General features: G+C 36.3%; 1 pseudogene; it reads left to right on the forward strand.

Moving 5' to 3' along the window:
• Window positions 1–11,834: 11,834 nt before the first annotated feature.
• On the forward strand, window positions 11,835–20,583 carry LOC111411198 (annotated as a pseudogene).
• Window positions 20,584–20,916: the final 333 nt, after the last annotated feature.

Genomic DNA, 20,916 nt, shown 5'->3' on the forward strand with positions numbered 1-20,916 from the left:
ACACATAAGTCCTAGACATGACTATATAAGGAAGTTAATCAAGGATGAAATAATTTCCCTAAATTATGTAAGGCAATTGAGAATTTGGCAGATCATTTGACTAAACCTCTAAATAGAGATTTAGTAGCATCTACTCGAGTAAGATGGGGTTGAAACTCCTTAACTAAAAAAGTTCACCAATGATGGCAACCCTATGTGTCATTACTCAAAAGGTAATTTACGGGTTCAAAGGGTAACAACAAGTCATTTGATATGTGAATATGTAGCGTTATTAAAAAAATCTACAATAATCCTATCCTAATTAAATTAATGCTGGTTGTTACTGAAATGAGGGATGAGCTATAAGCTCTTAATGAAGTTCAATGCTAAAACACAAGTACCTCTAAAGGTAACAAATGTACTGGAAGAACTTCACCTATACAATCTTCAAGGTGGCGTTGCCTTAATAGAAAGTTGGAGTTTTTCTCTTAAAAGATTGTTGAAAAGGATAAGCGCAAGACCATAAAAGTGCTAAGCTAGTTATGAGGAACTTGAGGACACGTGGTACTCGTGTGAGTGTTCTTATCGGTATTGTCATATGGAATAACTAGTTCAAAGCTACACGCTACCTTTGATTCTGACTATACTTTGTTTAAGTTACACTATGGTTAGATTAAAATCGAAAGATATCTAATACTTATGCATGAGTATCGTATATTATGAATATGAGACTTGTTAATTTTGAAAAAGTCGGAGATTGATGTGATAATATTGTTCAAAACCAACAGCAACAATAAAAAAAGGTCCATGCGACCGCATGGGGATTGTACCATGCGATCACATGGTGTAATTATTTGGCCGTTGGAGGCCATTTTCTCCCGTTATAAATTCAAAATTGGTGACTTTTGGCTTAAAGTTTGGTACCATTTCGTGAATGTGGTGTATACCCATATATATTGGATCCATGTTGAAGGGAAACACATTACAAAATATCAAGGTTCCATATTACTTCCAAAATCAAAGATCAAAGTCTTTAAAAGCCATATGCATATTCATTCTTTGTGTTCTTCAAGTTTTCTAGGATTTGCACTTATGCTTTGGTGTTTAAATCCTTGCAATGCTTGTTATAATCCTGTAAACCATTTGCCAGCAATCTTCAAAACACCACAAATTCATAGGATAAGGGGCAAATATCGTTTGAGGACAATGATATCGTGTTCAAGACATTTATTGATACACGTTTGAGATTATCTTGTTATTGGCGTTTCCGGTTCATATTTTGTGATCTTTACTCCAATTCAGTGAATTTCTCCAACAAATTGTTGCAGCAATATCTCAGTTTTGGCACTCAAAATGTTGAAGATTGCCCTCACTTGGTTACTACTTTTTTACCGTTTATTTCATAATATAGATAATTAATGTACATCATATAAAGAAACAGTTGCACTCTTGCTTTAGCGCAAGATGGGAATTGAAACCTTGATCCCAACATTTTCAAACAAATTTTAAAAATAAATCAACTAGGTCAATCCGATTTTCAATAAACTAAGTGGCTTGATCAGTTCTTGATTGATCTAATTTTGATCTTGGCTCTAATAATGAAACTAGACAGGTTAACCATCCAGGTCATATGTTTTCTGGTCGAATCAACTAGTCCTATCCGAGTTTAATAATTATGTATAAGAATGTAAATGATTTGGAAAGAAAGCATGTCACTTTACATGCTTCAGAATCTCTATTATTTGGGAAAGAAGATAAACTTTACCCTGCGTCTTCTAATCATGCTAAGCCAAAACTATCATATCATATGCCACCCTGCTATTTTTCTAACGTAGAGGAATGTAGGTATACTTATAACAGAATACAAGGATTTGCTCTTTTTTCTATCCTTTCAAGATCAACAAAGATCCTAGGTTAATAGCCATGTAGGTAAGGAGGTTTACTCAAGATGTTAAGAATTGAGCCCGAGTCTCTTCTTATGACAATAATGAGAGCAATAACAAACGGATGAAAATCGTAAAACACACAAAGCAAATTTATGATAAAAGTATGTTATGTTATTCCTTTTAATAAATTTGAGATATTTAATTATGATCATCGAATTTTCAAAATGACTAATTAAGTTCAAAACAATAAATCGCTCAATTAGCATATGTGTTTCAAGTTTGGTGTTTTTGTGCTTTGTCCCACATAAAGATATAAATATTTGCAAGACAAACAAGCATAACATGTTGATGCGAACCCTGTAGCAATGGAAACTATAAAACGCACAACGAGATTGATGCGGAACCCAAGAACGCCAATACTAACTCAATTTTGGATCTTGAACCCCAAAAATTGAACCAAGAAACTCTAGATTAGCGAAGAACCTAAAACCCCTTGATTACAATTAAAAGAACCCACAATCCGATTGTTTAGAACGCCACAAGAAATTGAATCTTGATAAGTTCCAAGATTGTTCAAGAAGAACAAGAAATTGAAAGAACAAATTCTCTCTCTATAATATTATTCAAGCAAAAAGTCAAAAGTCCTTACGATGAAAAATATTCTACTATTTATACTAATCCTCGAATAGAAGTCAAAAGGAAATATAATTTTAATAATCTAACAAAATTCCTAAAATATTCGACCAATATGGTAGGAGTTTGATTAAGAATGAAATTCTAGTAAAATAAGGAAAAACGCGAAAAAAAGAAAAATCGCGCCTAGAAATCAACCATGTTGTCGCATGGTTATAACTCGTGCTGCCGCATGGTAATAAAATTTCGGCCATTGAATTCTCGACCTCATGTGGTGCGGTCGCACCGTGCTACCGCGTGGTTATACTGCCCACTCTCTTCTTCGGCTGCTTGTAACGCATTGATCCATTTAGTTTCGGCCTTCGACCCAAACACCAAACTTGTCCCATTTTGAGTCCTGAACATGGTTCCATCAATAGTTTCTTGAACGAGCAATCCCATCGCTTGTTTCACTTGTTTTGCTCTCGATCGCATCATTGGTCCACCTTCGACGATCAACGGATCCTTCCCGTGACTTAACGCTTAAGTTATCTTGGTTGTTGATGCGCCCTGATTCATATCATCCCCTCCCTCTTCGAAAGGATTCGTACTCGAATTTGAACCTGCACCAAAAAGAAAAAGATCATATACATTAAAAGTAGCCGAAACATTTTACTCACCTAGTAAATCCACTTTGTATGCATTGTCATTGATCCTCTCGATGATTTGAAACGGTCCATCGCCTCGTGGTTGCAATTTTGACTTCCTCTGTTCTGGAAAACGCTCTTTTCTAAAATGCACCCAGACCCAATCTCCAGCTCAAATGTAACGCGTCTTCTTCCTTTATTTTCTTTTGATGCAATCAACTTTCCTTTCTCTTCGATCTGCATCCTGACCTTTTCATGGAGTGTTTTCACCATCTCGGCGTTTCATTTCCCATCCAAGCTACCTCATTCATGCACAGGCAAAGGCATTAAATCCATAGGTGTTAGTGGATTAAAACCATAAACAATTTCGAAAGGAGAAAATGTAGTAGAATGTGTAGCTCGATTATATGCAAACTCTATAAACGGTAAACACTCTTCCCATGATTTCAGATTTTTATCGATCACTGTCCTAAATAGTTGAGTCATAGTTCGATTAACTACCTCAGTTTGTCCATCTATTTTTGGGTGACAAGTTGTAGAAAATAATAACTTAGTTCCTAACTTACTCCACAGAACACGCCAAAAGTGACTCAAAAACTTCACGTCCCTATCAGACACTATACTTTTAGGTACTCTATGTAAACGTACTATTTCCCTAAAGAATAAGTTGCAATATTAGTAGCATCGTCAGTTTTATGACATGGTATGAAGTGCGCCATCTTACTAAACCTATCGACCACTACAAATATTGAATCCCGACCCCTTTTTGTCCTAGGCAAACCTAACACAAAGTCCATAGATATGTCTACCCTAGGTTCACTAGGTACAGGGAAAGGAGTATACAAACCATGGGGTTGAACCTTAGACTTAGCCTTTTTACAAGTTATGCACTTTCCACATATTTGTTCTACGTCATGTCACATTTTAGGCCAATAAAAATGTTCCCCTAACATGTCTAAAATCTTTTGAACCCCGAAGTGTCCAATTAAACTAGCCCAATGTGCTTCCCTTACCAATAATTCACGCAAAGAACAATTAGAAATGCACAACTTATCTTTCCTAAATAAATATCCTTCATGCCTATAGAATTTATCAAATGCAACTTTGTCACATGAAGCATAAATACTAGAAAAATCACAATCAGATTCATACATGCCCTTAATATGTTCGAAACCAAGTAATTTAGTACTTAATGAATTTAAAAGCACGTACCTTCGAGACAGGGCATCAGCAACTATATTTTCGTTACCTTGTTTGTACTTGATGATGTAGGGAAATGTCTCGATAAACTCCATCCATCTCGCATGTCTTTTGTTCAACTTACCTTGACCTCGCAAATGCTTTAAAGATTCATGATCGGTGTGTATCACGAATTTCTTTGGCCATAAGTAGTGCTGCCAAGTCTCCAATGCTCGAACAAATGAATACATCTCCTTGTCATATGTCGGATAATTCAATGCTGCCCCACTCAAATTTTCGCTAAAGTAAGCAATAGGTCTCCTTTCCTGCATTAACACTGCTCCTATACCTATTCCTGATGCATCACACTCAACCTCGAATGTTTTATCAAAATTTGGTAATGCTAAAACAAGTGCTTTACATAGCTTATTCTTAATTGTGTTAAATGCAATTTCTTGAGATTCTCCCCAATGAAAACCTACACTCTTCTTTACTATTTCAGTCAACAGTGTGGTGATGGTGCTAAAATCTCTTACAAATTGCCTATAAAAACTAGCCAATCCATGAAAACTCCTAACTTCAGTTATAGTCTTAGGTGTTGGCCATTCTTTTATAGCTTTTATCTTTTCTTCATCGACTTCCACCCCATTAACATTAACCACAAATCCTAGGAAAACAACTCTATCCATGCAGAATGTGCACTTTTTGAAATTAGCATAGAGTTGTCCCTTTCGCAACACAACAAGCACATAATTTAAATGTTCTAAATGCTCATCTAGGTTTTTGCTATAGATTAAGATATCATCAAAATAAACTACAACAAATTTCCCAATAAAAGCACGCAAAACATGGTTCATTAAATGCATAAAAGTGTTCGGTGCATTAGTGAGTCCAAACGGCATAACTAACCATTCATACAATCCATACTTAGTCTTAAACGCCGTTTTCCATTCATCACCCTCCCGCATGCGAATTTGATGATACCCACTCTTAAGATCAATCTTACTAAAAATGCAAGCACCATGTAACTTATCAAATATATCATCTAGCCTAGGTATTGGGTGACGATACTTTACCGTGATATTGTTGATAGCTCGGCAATCCACGCACATTCTCCAAGTCTCGTCCTTCTTAGGCACCAACAAAATAGGTACAGCACATGGACTTATGCTCTCCCTAACATAACCTTTGCTCATCAACTCCTCCACTTGCTTTTGAAGCTCCTTCATCTCCTCGGGATTGCTTCGGTAAGTTGGTCGATTTGGTATGACAGCTCTGGGTACAAAGTCAATCTGGTGCTTGATGCCTCTGATTGGTGGCAATCCACGTAGCATCTGCTCAGGAAACACGTCGTCGAACTCCTGCAATAAAGACTTAACCAAACTAGGGAGGGATGTGTTAGAATCCTCAAAATTGAGGAGGGACTCTAACAATATCATTTGCCTATTATCATTCATAGCTGTTTTTAACTCACTCTCTTTTGCATAGAAGTTGATCTTTGGCTTTTCTCTCCGCTCAGCTGACTCCTTTTCTCTTCTCTCAACTGACTCATTTTCTCTCCGCTCATATGGCTTCTCTCTCTTTTCTCCACTCTCAGCCACCTCACTATTTTCTCTCTTATTGATGGTTTCACTATTGCCTTTCCTTTTTCTTGACTCTCTTGTTCTCTCGTCTTCCTCACTTTTCAGCTTGATTTGATCTCCATACACTTGTGCCGGTGTTAATGGCGCAAGAGTAATAGTCTTCCCATCCTTGACAAAGCTATAACAATTCCTATATCCATCATGTGTGACCCTTCTATCATATTGCCATGGTCTTCCTAACAAGATATGACCCACATGCATAGGCTCCACATTACATACTACTTTGTTATTATAACTCCCAATTGAGAAATTAATTAAAACTCTTTTATTCACCCTAACTTCCCCACTTTCATTCAGCCATTGCAACTTATAAGGCCTAGGGTGTCTTAACAATGCTAGTCCTAATTTTTTAACTAAAGTTGTGCTAGCTATATTCGTGCAACTCCCACCATCAATAATCATACTACATACCTTATCGTTGACGTAACAACGTGTGTGGAATATATTTTCTCGCTGCTGTTCCGAATCATCCACTTTGACTTGAGTGTTAAGAGCTCTTCTTGACACCAACGATTCCACAATAGCAAACTCCAATTTTTCTTCTTCTTCAATGTCCTCAATGCAAGCATGTCATCAAACTCTCCTTCACTTTCACTCACCACCTCTCCATTATCCAACAACACCATTACCCATTTATTTGGGCATTGAGAAGCAATGTGCCCTGACCCCAAGCATCTCAAACACTTGATGTCTCGATTCCTTGATGGTTGTGAATATGTTATGGGTGCTGTTTTGCTAGCACTTTCTTATTTTCCTTTCTGCCACTCATTCCTACCTTTAGGTACAGCTTTATCACCTTTGTTGTTATTGTTCCACCCTGGCTTCCAAGATGGATTAACACTCGAAGTTCCTAACAGCTGCCTAGCTACCCCTTTTCTCTTCAGTTGTCTCTCTACCTTCATAGTCACATGCAACATGTCTTCCAATTCCACATAATGTTGCAACTCCACTACATTGGCAATTTCCCTATTCAACCCATTCAAGAATCGTGTCATGGTAGCCTCCAGATCCTCCAACACATTGGCCATAATCATGAGTATTTCCATCTCCTTATGATAGTCCTCTACAATTTTTGACCCTTGATATAGACCTTGTAGTTTTTGATGGATCTCTTGGTAATAGTGGCTAGGAACAAACCTCTTTCTCATCAATGACTTCAATGCCTCCCAAGTGCTGATTAGTCTTCCCCCACTCCTATGTTGTGAAGTAATCACTTGATCCCACCATGAAATTGCATAGTCACTGAACTCCAAAACTGCTAACTTCACCTTTTTCTCCTCCGAGTAGTTATAATACTCGAAGATCATTTCAACCTTCCTTTCCCACTCCAGGTATGCCTCGGGATCACTCCTTCCTTTGAATGAAGGAACTGTCATTTTTATATTTCCCAAGTTTCCATCCAACTCCTCCCCGCAATCATTTCGACCCCGTCTGTAGAACCTATCGCCTCTATTCCCCATCCTTCCCATCTCAACACCGTGAAACTCATCTTCGCCATGTCACTCCCATATCCATAATCCTCTCACCTTTCCCTCCTAGGCTCCCAACTATCTGGTCCTCTGGTATTTGATAAATCCACTCGATGCTCCCGACTAAGATTAGCCACCGATGTATCTAATATATTCATCCAAGCCTCCTGCTTCTCCAACCTATCTCTCACATCTCCAAACGCCCTCTCAAAGCTCTGCACCAAATCCTCCGATGCATTGTTATTATTGCCTTGTCGGCTTGAGTTTGATTCTGCCCTTTTTGACATCCTAACACTAAAAATTTTATTTTACTGCCTCACCAAAAGTCACTCGAAAACATACAAGGGCTTTTACCCTCTATTAAGCTCACCTCTCTGCCTTTTACCACTCAGTTTTTTCAATAATTGCTTCTAAGAACAATCAATGAACTCAATCAATCAATCAATTCATGGAGAATTTCCCAAAGCGGATGGGACTCAATAATTGTAATAAAGGACTCAAAGAAAACTTTTAAAACTTGACTTGAATTGAAGGAATGGAATGATTCAATGTGTCCAAGTAATTTAGAAACGATATTGAATAATAAAAGTTGGTATTTGACGGATCAATAATATTTAACAATTTTATTCTTTTTACCGTACAGATGAATAGTAATTTTTTTTAAGATCTGGAAATCAATAACAAAACCAACAAAGAAAACGAAAACTGATTTGGGCAAAAATTGAGCCCAGAAACGGATTTTGAAGATTTTTTATGAAACTTTTGGATCAAAGGATTAAGAAAACCTTCTGGACACAAGAACACAAGGAATTGAAAAAAAAATAGAAAACGAAGGATATAACCTGATTAAATTGGAGCCAAAGCTCTGATACCAACTGATATGAACCTCGTAGCAATAGAAACTACGAAACCCAGAACGAGATTGATGCGGAACCCAAGAAGCCAATACTAACCCGGTTTTGGATCTTGAACCCCAAGAATTGAACCAAGAAACTCTAGATTAGCGAAGAACCTAAAACCCCTTGATTACAATTAAAAGAACCCACAATCCGATTGTTTAGAATGCCACATGAAAATTGAATCTTGATAAGTTCCAAGATTGTTCAAGAAGAACAAGAAATTGAAAGAACAAATTTTCTCTCTATAATATTATTCAAGCAAAAAGTCAAAAGTCCTTACAATGAAAAATATTCTCCTATTTATACTAATCCTCGAATAGAAGTCAAAATGAAATATTATTTTAATAATCTAACAAAATCCCTAAAATATTCGTCCAATATGGTAGGAGTTTGATTAAGAATGAAATTCCAGTAAAATAAGAAAAAACGCAGAAAAAAGGAAAATCGCGCCCAGAAATCAACCATGCTGTCGCATGGTTATAACTCGTGCTACCGCATGGTAATAAAATTTCGGTCATTGAATTCTTGGCCTCATGTCGTGCGGTCGCACCGTGCTGTCGCATGGTTATACGGTCCACTCTCTTCTTCGGCTGCTTGTAACGCATTGATCCATTTAGTTTCGGCCTTCAACCCGAACACGAAACTTGTCCCATTTTGAGTCCCGAACATGGTTCCATCAATAGTTTCTTGAATGAGCAATCCCATCGCTTGTTTCACTTATTTTGCTCTCGATCACGTCTTCGGTCCACCTTCGATGATCAACGGATCATTCCCGTGACTTGATGCTTGAGTTGTCTTAGTTGTTGACGTGCCTTGATTCATATCACATGTTCATACATTATGCATATATATGGATGGGGGAGGGAGAGTTTAATCTTTGTGACGTTGCTGGATAACATATACTGTAATAGTTGGTGCTCAGAATTTTTTCGTAATTTGTTTTCATCTCTCTTCTGACATTTGATCATTACTTTTGTGGTGCAATAATGACCTTTTTTATGTTTGAATCATATTCAAGAAACATAGTATATCTAGAAACTTTTCTTCAAGGTTACTACTTTGTTTGCAAAACCCACAAATTGCTAGTAATTTTCTCTATTTCTGTATTTAATTTGTTGTCTATTTTTTGTTCCAAATTCACCGATTTTGTTACTCCTTGCTTCTAATAATTTCACCAATTCGCATAAGCACTTCCAATTTTTCTTATTCTACTCATCTCTTTCAATTTTTTTTTCTTTCATGTATATCATCCTTCACCTCATCTGTAAATGGTTATCTCTATTCCCTTCTTATGGAGTTAACATTTTTTTAGTGGAAAATTATTTATTAAATGTGTGAAACCATTAATATAGATTATCTTAACTGATGTGTGTCTTGCTTTTATGGGATTTATCCTCAATTGAGACCCAATGGTGAAGTAGTCGTGAAATAGTATCTCTGTGTCCACCTAGTGGTGCAAGGCATTCCTACCACTTCGTTGAATGAGTGTTACCTAAAAAATGACAGCAGGGCTTCCTCTCTCGTTTTACCTTCTGTGTGAGAATCAGTGTTAGGAAAAACAAAGATGGAATTCGAATAGCTTAAGTTTTTCTCTGAGAGATACCTATTTCACCTTGGGTGTATTTATACGTGCCTGAAGACTGGTAAGTGTTGGGTGGTTATGGTGCCACATATCCTAAGTAGCCTTTTCCACTATCCCTACATTCTGAGTGAAGGATCTTCAATTTCCCATCATTTGTTTATACTTGTGAAAGCCATTACGTGAATCTCATCAATTCATCATCAATTTTATGGCTAAGTGTTGGATTGATCCTGTAGGTAATCTCATGCTGGCCAACAATCTAGCATATACGTAGACCACTCATGGGGTCGACAATCTAGCGTAGAAGTAGAGCGCTCGTAAGAGTCGATGGTATGGCATAGATGTAGACCACTCATGGGGTCGACAATTTAGCGTAGAAGTAGAGCGCTTGTAAGGGTCGATGGTATAGCATAGTCATAGAGCACTCATGGGATCGATAGTCTAGCGTACAGTTAGAGCACTAGTGAAGATTGACAGTCTAGTATAGACGTAGAGCACTCTTGGGGATTGATGGTCTAGCGTAGACGTAGAGTGCTCATGGTGGCTAACGATCCAGCGCAGGCGTGTAACGCCTCACTTTGCTCATCATCTTAGGTGGCTATCTATGCTATCCAATATCACTAGCCCCTACCCTTTATCGATGTTTTTCGGTAAGGGGTAGTGTCTTCATTCTCTCAATTTTTTGTAAACATCTTTTGCAAATAATTGGTTCTATATAAGTGAGTCGAGCAATTCAAGTCAAGCCGGGCAACCAAACTACTGTATACAATCAATGGGCTTGGTTTTGAAGAAAAAATTTTCCCCAAAAATTTGGTCTATAAAAAGGGGTGGAGCCCCTCTCTCAATTCAATTTTCCTCCTCTCCATCTTCTAGGTACTCTTCCAATTGAGGTAATTTATCTCCCTTCTATTATTCCAATCTCTTGTTTTGAATTTGTCTATCTTTTCCCTCTCTTTTTTTATCATGTATAAAACTATCATCACTTCCTCTTTCAATGAGAGCAAAAATGAGAGGATAAGTGTGTCCTCTGACGTGTTAGAAGAGGAGACAGTCAGTCGACGGCCGATCAGGGCCGATCGACTATTGACCGATGATGTCCAGCCCAATAATCATGAAACAATACATGCATGTCCACCTAGTGGCGCAAGGCACTCCTACCACTCCGTTGAACGAGTGTTACCTGAAAATGAGGGCGGGGCTTTCTTCTCCATTTTACCTTCGGCATGAGAATCAGTGTACGGTGTTAGGAAAAAGAAAGATGGAATTCGAATAGATGAAGTTTTTCTCTGAGAGATACCTATTTTGTCTTGGATGTATTTATAGGTGCCTGAAGCTAGATGAGTGCTAGGAGATTATGGTGCCACGTGTCCGACGTAGCCTTTTCCACTATACCACGTTCTGAATGGGGGATTTTCAACTTCCTGTTAGTTGGTTGTACCCGTGATAGCCGTTACGTGAATCTCATCAATTCATCAATGATTTTTTAGTTAAGTGTTGGATTGACTGTTTAGGCAATCTCATGCTGGCCGATGGTCAGGCGTAGACGTAGAGCGCTCATGGGAGTCGACCATCTAGCGTATAGATAGAGCACTCATGGGAGTCAATGGTCTAACTTAGTCATAGAGCGCTCATGGGGGTCGACGGCCTAGCATAGAGGTAGAACGCTCGTGGGGGTCGACGGTCTAGTGTAGTCGTAGAGCGCTCACTGGGTCGATGGCCTAGCGTAGACATAAAGTGCTCATGGGGGCTGACGATCCAGCGCAGGTGTGTAACGCCTCACTTTGCTCGTCATCGTAAGCGGCCATCCATGCTATCCAATATCAAATGGACTTAAATAAAGAGGAAATGTTGATTTCAATGATAAATATGGAGAATTCTGATGAAGATTTGAAAGAAAATGGAATGGCGAAAAATAGGCACTCCTCTTACTAGCCAGGCATGAAAGTATCTCTACTTTGGCTTGATTTAAGACTTATACATTAGAATTAGCAAATGTGTGATTGATGATGATTCGACTCCTGAGCATCTTACATTAAACCATGTTCCATTGAATCGTAATACCCCTCTAAATTTTAATGGTGTGAGAACTAGCATATATTCGGATGGTGTATCAACCCTTCTTAAACAAGATAGGGAAGCTAAGAAATCCAAAAAAGTTACATTTATTAGTACCGATAGAATTAGAATGACGGAAAATGTGAAATTCGAAGTTTTCCATAAGGATGTTCTTGTATTGTCTGGAATACTAGAATTGTGTCATAGCAATGGGTTTATTGGAGAATCGAGAAATCAAGGACGAATATGGAGCATGGCTTGTGAATTCGATATACTCGCAGGCTCAAGATTTTTGTAAAGAAATCAAAACACTGGCTTGAAGTCATCATCTTCCCCTAGTATTGAAGTCTATGTTGCTGATTGTCTATTGGGTAGTCCGATTATGTTGAGAAAATCGTGCAACTTTGTCATAGGAGGAAGCAAACAAGGAAACGAATGCTTGAATCGACACCAAATAAGAGGCCATTGGAAACTAAGAAGTTTCATCTGGGCTTGCAATGCAGGTAGGCATTCAAAAATTTCTTATCTGGGAAATTTTGATGGAAAATAAAACTTATCCTTGACTGTTCAGACAGTATGAGGCCTGGCCAGCACATATTTCAAAGTACAAGAACATTACAGTACATTACTTTTTTTTCGTATGATATTTATTTCAACAGGATCTTACATAGATGATACAAAATAGTGTGAATTGATTCATTCACTTGTATGAAAGGCTTCTTTTATGTGCTAATCTTCGATTTATTGCATGTTCGAGAACTTGAGCTAAATATACAATTGTTCATAGAGCATAGAAGAATGAATATTTCTATAAATAAATAAATTGTCCTGTCGAGCATTATGTTAACTCATTTTCTTTTGAATTTGGAGCTTGATATGCCCAACCAGTATGCTTAGCTTTTCTTTTCCACTTTCCATTGATACAACTATGTAGATATTGGGGCCAGTGGTATCTATAAGTTTTTCAAACAGAACATTTTATTGATAATTTTTTGTTTTTTCTATTCCAAGAAATCGCATTTTCTACTCCAATGCAACATGTAACATTAATCTGATGCAAGTTCACATCGGATCAGTTTACATCGTTCAAGAGTTTCCCTTTTTATTTTGCATTATGCATCATGCTATTTGTCCTTGATTCATTCTGCAGGCAGAACATTACCAAAATTACAAACCGGAAGAAGATTATTGCAACCTATATCTAGGAATGGAGTATTCGGAAGGTGAAGATGGAGAGTTATCATGGTTTAATGTTGAAGCAAGAGCTGGGGTTGGAATTGGGCTCAGTATCTGTCTTGGAGTCGAAATGGGAGTTACGTTGCTAGTTCGAACTTACCAAGGAACTTGAGGACCAATTTGCATATGAATGAGAAATTCAGTCCTATTTGAAGAAAATTAAAATTTGGGGTGTGTCCCTTTACCTACCACCCTTCAACTCCTAAATATAGGACCATTTGGACATTTATTTTGATCATATAAATTATTCTTTCATGTCATGTTGCATAAAACATTTTATAGAAGCATTTTAGGCCAATAAAAATGTTCCCCTAACATGTCTAAAGTCTTTTGAAACTTGAAGTATCCCATTAGACCATCCCCATGTGCTTCCCTTACCAATAATTCACGCAAAGAACAATTAGGAATGCACAACTTATCTTTCCTAAACAAATATCCTTCATGCCTATAGAATTTATCAAATGCACCTTTGTCACATGAAGCATAAATACTAGAAAAATCACAATCAGATTCATACATGCCCTTAATATGTTCGAAACCAAGTAATTTAGTACTTAATGAATTTAAAAGCACGTACCTTCGAGACAGGGCATCAGCAACTATATTTTCGTTACCTTGTTTGTACTTGATGATGTAGGGAAATGTCTCGATAAACTCCATCCATCTCGCATGTCTTTTGTTCAACTTACCTTGACCTCGCAAATGCTTTAAAGATTCATGATCGGTGTGTATCACGAATTTCTTTGGCCATAAGTAGTGCTGCCAAGTCTCTAATGCTCGAACAAGTGAATACATCTCCTTGTCATATGTCGGATAATTTGATGCTGCCCCACTCAACTTTTTGCTAAAGTAAGCAATAGGTCTCCTTTCCTGCATTAACACTGCTCCTATATCTATTCCTGATGCATCACACTCAACCTCGAATGTTTTATCAAAATTTGGTAATGCTAAAACAAGTGCTTTACATAGCTTATTCTTAATTGTGTTAAATGCAATTTCTTGAGATTCTCCCCAATGAAAACCTACACTCTTCTTTACTATTTCAGTCAACAGTGTGGTGATGGTGCTAAAATCTCTTACAAATTGCCTATAAAAACTAGCCAATCCATGAAAACTCCTAACTTCAGTTATAGTCTTAGGTGTTGGCCATTCTTTTATAGCTTTTATCTTTTCTTCATCGACTTCCACCCCATTAGCATTAACCACAAATCCTAGGAAAACAACTCTATCCATGCAGAATGTGCACTTTTTGAAATTAGCATACAGTTGTCCCTTTCGCAACACAACAAGCACAGAATTTAAATGTTCTAAATGCTCATCTAGGTTTTTGCTATAGATTAAGATATCATCAAAATAAACTACAACAAATTTCCCAATAAAAGCATGCAAAACATGGTTCATTAAACGCATAAAAATGCTCGGTGCATTAGTGAGTTCAAACAGCATAACTAACCATTCATACAATCCATACTTAGTCTTAAACGTCGTTTTCCATTCATCACCCTACCGCATACAAATTTGATGATACCCACAATTAAGATCAATCTTACTAAAAATGCAAGCACCATGTAACTCATCAAATATATCATCTAGCCTAGGTATTGGGTGACGATACTTTACCGTGATATTGTTGATAGCTCGGCAATCCACGCACATTCNGGAAGAAGATTATTGCAACCTATATCTAGGAATGGAGTATTCGGAAGGTGAAGATGGAGAGTTATCATGGTTTAATGTTGAAGCAAGAGCTGGGGTTGGAATTGGGCTCAGTATCTGTCTTGGAGTCGAAATGGGAGTTACGTTGCTAGTTCGAACTTACCAAGGAACTTGAGGACCAATTTGCATATGAATGAGAAATTCAGTCCTATTTGAAGAAAATTAAAATTTGGGGTGTGTCCCTTTACCTACCACCCTTCAACTCCTAAATATAGGACCATTTGGACATTTATTTTGATCATATAAATTATTCTTTCATGTCATGTTGCATAAAACATTTTATAGAAGTGATTTCATTTTACATCAAAATCATGGTTATAATAGAGAGAGAACTCCGTTCGAGTTCACTGGTCGAAGCCATTTGGAGTGCTCCTATAGCTTGACATGGTCGTTGCATCTTGGGAGATGATTGCCGGAGAACTGTTTGCACCGACACGAGGCAAATTCATCTTAAGGAGAAAGTGTCAAACACTTGCTTCGGCCGATCGCATCATTTGCTTCTCCTTTTTTTCCTTCATTTTCGATTTCTTTAATTATGCTTTGATTTCAGAAAATGATTACCGTCATTGTATGTTTCTACGAGATTCGATCCAAAGAATGACTTGCTTTGGTTCAAGAATTGAAAGGGATGAATCCATATTCATACGTTCAGATTCAGTAAATGATTGATTTGACTTCTCAAATTCATTTCGGTAAGTCGAAATTACGTTTTGATTTCACGCAAATAAACGGCATGATTTTTGTGAATATAATGTGCACAATATCAGTGTAATTTTCTAACAATCTTAAGATGAATTTTATATTTTCGTGCATCCTATATTCATGTTCAAAGATATTTCGTTTGCCGAAATTGGCAATTTATTTCTAGCACCTTCTCCGTCGTATGAGTGTTTGTCCAATGTCAAAAGATGTTTGGGCCAAAAGGTTAATTGCAGCCTGTGAATGAGTTTATATATATATATATATTCTTTGGATTGAAAAACTACACCAAAATTTTAAACCATAATTAATTTGGGTAACAATCAGTTTGTGAACACTAGAATACCTTGCTGAATTATTATGGAATAGTGTGTTTATTTGCTTTTAAGTTTCAGTAACCTCCTTGATTTCACAATGGAACAGTTTTGTACGTGCTTAAGATGACAAATTGTGAATTTAATGGTGCCTTGTACACTTTACATGATGCTTTCTTTCCATCAAAATAATATTGAATATGTTCTGATTGGAATGAATTTGTATGTTCAGCCAATTGCCTAGTTGCCAACTACTATTGTGTAATTAATGCATGTGTTTTGTTGAAGAAAATAACAATCTCATGCACTAGTGTGTATCTTTTCCAATTGTTGCCATAGTTGAATGTTTAAAAAAAAAATGGCCAAAGAATATATATTAAATGCATACATTGACAACTAAACCGATGACTTTGGTCATACTCTGAACATTTATGATTGTGCATAATTGTTTATTCATACAAATTAATATTGGTTAATGTTCATGGGTCGATGCCATTATTTTAATGAATAGGGTTGTGCATGTACATTTGAAACGTCCATCACTGTCAATAGCATGAAGGGGTCCTTTATTGCATGTGTTGGGAATACATTTTGATGTCTCCTTGTAAATTTTGTAATTGCCTCAATTTAAAGTAGCCAACTGTTATAATGCTAATACAAAATAATAGGCATGTTTTATATGGATTTGTATAATTCAATGGTAGATAAGGTTACTGTGATTGAATGATATGGCTAATGGATGAAATCTGTTTTGACCAAACGCTATTTAATTTGTTGATTTGGTAGTTTCATTTGCTAAGTTCTATTTGCTGGTGATTTTAATCCAAATGGTGTGCCTATATTAAAAGAACTTGTGCCATAAATTGTCTAAGGAATTTTATTATAATTTCTTTAACTGTTTTGGGTATCTTTGCATGTTGAATCCAGAAATTGGAATAATATGATTTTCATTTTAAATGCAATGAAAATACTTTGTGGTGGCTTTTGATTGGAAAGCATGAATTGGCTTATGGCAGTTTTATTTGATGGTAAATTCCTTAAAGAATCGCAAATTTTCATTAGAATAAAATACAAAAGCAGATATGGAATGTGATATTATTATTCATTTGTATAAACATGAATTCCAAGTAGTGAATTTATTTGGTGAATACATACAAGAGTTTGGATTTCGGATAGACTTTTGGTTAGTATATGCAAATCTGGTATATGCATATACAGTAAACTGTAAATATGGTAAGCAGTAAATGCGGTAGGCTACAATACAGCAAATAGCAAATAGGATAGGCTGCAAATACGGTAAGATGCAAATATGGTAGGTTGCATATATGGTAAGCGACATATACGGTAAGTTGCATAAATGGTAAGCAGCATATACGGTAGGTCGCATATACGGTAAATTGCATGTGCGGTATGGTCAATCAGGTAAGTGACATATACGGTATGAAGTTGTAAATCCGGTATATGTCCTTGAATTTTGGTTTGAAAATTATACAAACCTTGATTAATGATGATAGCCTCAATTAATTCTATGAAATTAAATGAGATGATTTATGCAAAATTATAGTTGCATCAGAGTGTGACAAAATGTGGTTTTGTCCTAATTATTTTAAAGTGGAAATTGTTTGCTCAATTATTGGGATATGAAAATAGTTTATAGAGCACAAATGGTGTCTATAGTTGATAGTGGTGCTAGATATCCCTAAAAATAATGATTGTAAAATGACGTTCATTTGTAAAGGATAAAAACTATGTTATGCAAAAATTGTGAAGAATATTATGAAATATTCTAGGATTAATTTCGAGAGGTATGTCCTTTTGTAAGGTTGTGACTTTGAAAGCACAACTTGTCAATCTATGGTTGATTTATTCTTTCAAATATGAATATGGAGAATAAGGTGAGTATATGCTTTATTATTGGACGTGAATAATATTATTTGTGAAATGTCACAAATGTGAAAGTTGCACATGTCTGAAGATGCTTCAATCGTAGAACCAATTAAATTTGTATATGCTTTGAAAGCATTATTGGTCTATATGATGACCTTGATTTAATTTGGATTTTCAAATTAATAAGGTTGATTTAAGTACAATTTTGAATGGAAAATGCTTTCCATCTGTGAAAGTTAACAACCACTAGAGCATTTGATATGGATAAATGGATTGAACTATGAAAGAGTCGATAAACTCTAAGTTCAAGAATAACCAAAAAATGTGGGGATTATCATAAATACCTGTAAACTTATGTGAAAAGTTCAAGACGTGTGGGTGCAATACTACTACTTGCACATATATTCCTAATTTAGGAATTGTGGGGATAACTTAATTTAAAGTTATACTTTCCTATACCTCTCGAGAAATGGAAGAAACTCCATATGAGTTATGGAAATGTCATCTTCCTTCCTACCAATACTTAAAAGTGTGGGAGTGTTTAGCAAAGGTTGAGGTTCCTAAGCCTAAACAAATAAAGATTTGTCCCAAAAAGATTGATTGCATATTTATTGGATACGCCAATAATAGTAGTGCATAGCGTTCCCTCATACACAAATCGAATGTACACGAGGGTACAATAATTGAATCAAGTACTATGATATTCTTTGAGAATGTGTTTCCTTGTAAAGGTAAGGAAAATGTAAGTTTGAATAAAAGAACATATGAAACTACAAATGGGTCTTCAAATGAGAAAGAACCAAGGCGCAGTAAGAGGGCTATATGGTAAAAAATGACGAAAAGATTTCTGAAGAAGCAATGTCTACTCCTAAGGCACCACATTGAAGGAAGGCTATCAATAGTGAGATAGATTCCATAATGCAAAATCATACATGGAAATCGGTAGATATATCTCTCGGAAATAAGCATTTAGGGTGTAAATAGATTAAAATTGGATGGATTCATTGACAACTATAAGGCTAGATTGTTGCCAAAGAATATAGTCAAGAAAAAGGGTTTGACTTCTTTACCTACTCACCGTGACTAGAATCACTTCGATAAGGTTACTAATTACAACTACGGCAATACATAACCTTGAAATTCACTGAATGGATGTGAAAACGAGATTCCCAAACGGTGAGTTAGAAGAAGAGATACACATGGAATAACCTGAAGGTGTCTCCAAGTGAAAGTCATAAAGTTTGTAAATATGTTAAGTCCTTATATGGATTGAAACAAGCTCCTAAGCAATGGCACCAAAATTTTGACAAAACGATGTTGTCAAACAAGTTCAAAATAAATGAATGTAACAATTGTGTAAACGTGGAAAATATACTAGACGCCTATGTGATTGTGTGTCTATATGTAGACAATATATTAGTGATGGGCAATAGTCACGAAGTGATGCTAAACACCAGGAAAATGCTTACGAAGCATTATGACATGAAAGACATGGGTGTGGCAGATGTAATACTACAGATAAAAATCTCTAGAACATGAAAAGGAATTGTACTTTCCCAATCTCATTATGTTGAAAAACCCTATTGACACAAGTCTACACTTGGTCAAAATAAGGGTGAAAGTATGTCACAACTGAGATATTCACAAGTAATTGGCATTATAATGTATATTAAGAACTGCACTCGATAGGATAATGCTTTGCTGTGAATAAATTTATTAGATTCACGAGTAATCCAGGGCATGATTATTTGGTGGCATTGACACGGGTCCTTAGGTATTTGAAATATACCATAACCTATGGATTACATTTCACAAGATATCTTGTGGTATTTGAAGGATATTGTGATGCTATGATATACACTAAGCCTAAAGTGGATGAAATGGGATGAAAGTTGATCATGATGGTTATTTGGATATACAAGAACAATTGGAATATTAGAGAATATTCATGAAGTTCAAATGCATTGCAATCCTTTAATGATAATATTGAAGACCCATTTATGAAATCCACTAGTAAATATGATAGACTAGTGTAACGATTTGATAGAAGTCCTCCAACATTATTTGGAATTGATAAAGCTGTAGATAAAGCTAATGAGAAGCATCTAGCTTCATGAGAGGATTTCTTAGTTGGTGATAATGTGTATCTATCAAATGAATCAATCATTGGCTAGCTAAATTTGAAAGCAGTTGATCTCATTAGTGTAAACTTCTGGATCTATTTATATATGTTTACCAAGAGATCAAGTATACAGCATATCGAAGGGAATGAGATTAATCCTACTGAGTAAAAGTCCTTATGATGGTAACCCTACCATGTTGACTGGAGATCCCAAAATCTTGGTTCAAAGGTTATGAGGATTCCATGAAGCACTTATGAAACTAATTTCCTAACTCATTCCTATGATATCAAAGTGATTTCCGCATAGTGGTTGGAGGTTAAAATAAGCATTTAGAGATTCCTATATCTTGATTAAGTCAAGTGGAGCAGGGCATAATACTCTTAATAGGAGATCACCTATGTAAGTGTGAAGTGGGGCCGCTTCAATGAGAATTATTCAAGGCTTGAATTCTCTAAATACTTACACAACCAAGATGGATTCAGGGCCAAAATGAACCAAGTCATGAAAACCATGAAAGATTTATCGGAGACATTGTGTGAGTATTATTGTCTTGGTTCACACCAACGGTTGATGGTTCGAGAACATCGCGTTCACCAATTAGCTAGTAAATCCGATGGTATTTCTCTAAGGAATGTTCAAAGCCAGAAGCCACCTTAACTGATGCAGTGTTTTTCGGTGTCTGCATTATGTGGAAATTCCATTCATGTGGGGAATTGTTGGAAATTGGTTGAGGACCAATTTGTATATGAATGAGAAATTCGGTCCTATTTGAAGGAAATTAAAATTTGGGGTGTGTCCCTTCACCTACCATCCTTTAACTCCTATATATAGGACCATTTGGATATTTGTTTTGAACATCAAATAAATTATTCTTTCATGTCATGTTGCATAAAATACTTTATAGAAGTGATTTCATTTTGCATCAAAATCATGGTCATGATAGAGAGGGAACTCCGTTCGAGTTCGTTGGTCGAAGCCATTTGGATTACT

This window comes from Olea europaea, chromosome 15 (genome assembly GCF_002742605.1).
Source record: "Olea europaea var. sylvestris chromosome 15, O_europaea_v1, whole genome shotgun sequence".
NCBI classification, from domain to species: Eukaryota; Viridiplantae; Streptophyta; class Magnoliopsida; order Lamiales; family Oleaceae; genus Olea; species Olea europaea.